Source organism: Coregonus clupeaformis, chromosome 36 (genome assembly GCF_020615455.1).
Source record: "Coregonus clupeaformis isolate EN_2021a chromosome 36, ASM2061545v1, whole genome shotgun sequence".
NCBI classification, from domain to species: Eukaryota; Metazoa; Chordata; class Actinopteri; order Salmoniformes; family Salmonidae; genus Coregonus; species Coregonus clupeaformis.
In genome coordinates this window covers 41942786-41946812 of record NC_059227.1, presented here as the reverse complement: position 1 = coordinate 41946812, position 4027 = coordinate 41942786, and positions in this window count along the sequence as shown.

Below are 4027 nucleotides of genomic sequence, written 5' to 3'. Positions count from 1 at the left end.
TGATTATTGACCACTGAACAGGGAGACGATAAGATTTAGTTATCCTCTCCCCCTCATTCCTTCGGTGATTGAATCAATGCATGGAGCGCGCTTCTTCACCAAATTAGATCTCAGGAGTGCGTACAACCTGGTGCGTATCCGAGAGGGAGATGAGTGGAAGACCGCATTCAGCACAACCACGGGGCATTATGAATACCTGGTGATGGCCTATGGTTTGATGAATGCTCCCTAATTTTCCCGTCCTTTGTGAACGAGGTGTTTCGGGACATGCTTGGTTGCAGTGTAGTGGTCTACATCGATGACATCCTGGTTTATTTCCGCTACGTGCGCCGAGCATGTGTCCCTGGTTCGCAAGGTGCTGGCCCGACTGTTGGAAAATGACCTTTATGCTAAGGCAGAGAAGTGTATGTTTTTCCAGCAGTCCGTCTCCTTCCGCATTTCCATCTCAGGTGTGGAGATGGAGGGAGATCGCATTTCAGCCGTGCGTAATTGGCCGACTCCAACCACGGTTAAGGAGGTGCAGCGCTTCCTTGGCTTTGCCAACTACTATCGGAGGTTTATCCGGGGCTTTGGCATGGTCGCAGCTCCCATTACCTCCCTGTTGAAGGGTGGGCCGTCCCGGCTCTGCTGGTCTGCTGCGGCTGACCTGGCCTTCAGCAAACTGCGGGGTCTGTTCACCCCAGCCCCAGTACTGGCCCACCCCGATTCATCACTACCGTTCGTAGTGGAGGTGGATGCGTCCGAGGTTGGGATAGGAGCTGTCCTGTCTCAACGCTCGGGGTACGCCACCCAAGCTCCGCCCCTGTGCCTTCTTCTCTAAGACGCTCAGCCCCGCGGGAGCAGAACTACGACGTTGGTGATCGGGAGCTGTTGGCTGTTGTCCGAGCCTTGAACGTGTGGATTACCACCGTAACCTGGAGTACATCCGGGCAGCGAGAGGCTGAATCCTCACCTGGCTAGGTGGGCCTATTCTTCACCCGGTTTGATTTTACACTATCATACATTCCGGGATACGAAGAACGTGAAGGCAGACACACTGTCCCGGCTGTATGACACAGAGGAGAGGCCCAGAAACAACACCCCCATACTCCTGGCCCTCCAGCATTGTGGTGCCGGTAGTATGGGCGATGGACGCGGATATAGAGCAGGCATTACGCACAGATCCATCTCCACCGCAGTGTCCAGCTGGGCTGCGGTACGTGCCTGCTCTTATCCGTGATCGTCTGATCTTCTGGGCACACATGTTACCCTCCTCTGGTCACCCAGGAATCGGCCGTACAGTGTGCTGTTTGAGCAGAAAGTACTGGTGGCCTACCTTGGCTAAGGACGTGAGGGTGTACGTCTCCTCCTGCTCGGTGTGCGCCCAGAGTAAGGCACCTAGGCAACTCCCAACGGGTAAGCTACAACCATTACTGGTTCCACAACGACCATGGTCTCATCTTAGTATTAATTTTCGGACTGATCTTCCCCTCTCCCAAGCTAACACCACCATCCTGGTCGTTGTGGACCACTTCTCGAAGTCCTGCCGCCTCCTTCCTCTGCCCGGTCTCTCCACGGCCCTGCAGACTGCGGAGGCCCTGTTTACTCACGTCTTCCGGCACTACAGGGTGCCAGAGGATATCGTGTCCGACCGAGGTCCCCAGTTCACGTCCAAGGTTTGGAAGGCGTTCATGGAACGTCTGGGGGTCTCGGTCAGCCTGACCTCTGGGTTCCACCCCGAGTCAAATGGGCAGGTGGAACGAGTAAATCAGGATGTGGGTAGGTTCCTGCGGTCCTACAGGGGAGTGGTCGGTGTTCTTGCCATGGGCAGAATATGCCCAGAACTCTCTCCGCCACTCCTCTACTAACCTAACAAAAAAGTTTTTCAAAAACTATAGCAGGAAGCACCAGTGACTCGGTTAATAAAAAAGTGGTCAGATGACGCAGATGCTAAGCTACAGGACTGTTTTGCTAGCACAGACTGGAACATGTTCCGGGATTCTTCAGATAGCATTGAGGAGTACACCACATCAGTCACTGGCTTCATCAATAAGTGCATCGATGATGTCGTCCCCACAGTGACCGTACGTACATACCCCAACCAGAAGCCATGGATTACAGGAAACATCCGCACTGAGCTAAATGGTAGAGCTGCCGCTTTCAAGGAGTGGGACTCTAACCCGGACGCTTATAAGAAATCCCGCTGCATGCCCTCCGACGAACCATCAAACAGGCAAAGAGTCAATACAGGACTAAGATTGAATCGTACTACACCGGCTCTGACGCTCGTCGGATGTGGCAGGGCTTGAAAACTATTACAGACTACAAAGGGAAGCACAGCCACAGTGACAGAAGCCTACCAGACGAGCTAAACCACTTCTATGCTCGCTTCGAGGCAAGCAACACTGAAGCATGCATGAGAGCACCAGCTGTTCCAGATGACTATGTGATCACGCTCTCCGTAGCCGATGTGAGTAAGACTTAAGCAGGTCAACATTCACAAGGCCGCAGGGCCAGACGGATTACCAGGACGTGTACTCCGAGCATGTGCTGACCAACTGGCAAGTGTCTTCACTGACATTTTCAACATGTCCCTGACTGAGTCTGTAATACCAACATGTTTCAAGCAGACCACCATAGTCCCCGTGCCCAAGGACACTAAGATAACCTGCCTAAATGACTACCGACCCGTAGCACTGACGTCTGTAGCCATGAAGTGCTTTGAAAGGCTGGTCATGGCTCACATCAACACCATTATCCCAGAAACACTAGACCCACTCCAATTTGCATACCGCTCCAACAGATCCACAGATGATGCAATCTCTATTGCACTCCACACTGCCCTTTCCCACCTGGACAAGAGGAACACCTACGTGAGAATGCTATTCATTGACTACAGCTCAGCATTCAACACCATAGTGCCCTCAAAGCTCATCACTAAGCTAAGGATCCTGGGACTAAACACTCCCTCTGCAACTGGATCCTGGACTTCCTGACGGACCGCCCCCAGGTGGTAAGGGTAGGTAACAACACATCTGCCACACTGATCCTCAACACGGGGGCCCCTCAGCGGTGCGTGCTCAGTCCCCTCCTGTACTCCCTGTTCACCCATGACTGCATGGCCAGGCACGACTCCAACACCATCATTAAGTTTGCCGACGACACAACAGTGGTAGGCCTGATCACCGACAACGATGAGACAGCCTACAGGGGAGGAGGTCAGAGACCTGTCCGTGTGGTGCCAGGATAACAACCTCTCCCTCAACGTGACCAAGACAAAGGAGATGATTGTGGACTACAGGGAAAAAAAAAAGAGGACTGAGCACGCCCCCCATTCTCATCGACGGGGCTGTAGTGGAACAGGTTGAGAGCTTCAAGTTCCTTGGTGTCCACATCACCAACAAACTATCATGGTCCAAACACACCAAGACAGTCGTGAAGAGGGCACGACAAAGCCTATTCCCCCTCAGGAGACTGAAAAAGATTTGGCATGGGTCCTCAGATCCTCAATTTAATACAGCTGCACCATCGAGAGCATCCTGACTGGTTGCATCACCGCCTGGTATGGCAACTGCTTGGCCTCCGACCGCAAGGCACTACAGAGGGTAGTGCGTACGGCCCGTACATCACTGGGGCCAAGCTTCCTGCCATCCAGGACCTCTATACTCAGGCAGTGTCAGAGGAAGGCCCTCAAAATTGTCAAAGACTCCAGCCACCCTAGTCATAGACTGTTCTCTCTGCTACCGTACGGCAAGCGGTACCGGAGTGCCAAGTCTAGGTCCAAAATACTTCTCAACAGCTTCTACCCCCAAGCCATTAGACTCCTGAACAGCTAATCATGGCTACCCGGACTATTGCACTGCCCCCCACCCCATCCTTTTACGCTGCTGCTACTCTGTTAATTATTTATGCATAGTCACTTTAACTCTACCCACATGTACATATTACTTCAACTACCTCAACTAGCCGGTGCCCCCCGCACATTGACTCTGCACCGGTACCCCCCTGTATATATAGCCTCCCCTACTGTTATTTTATTTTACTTCTG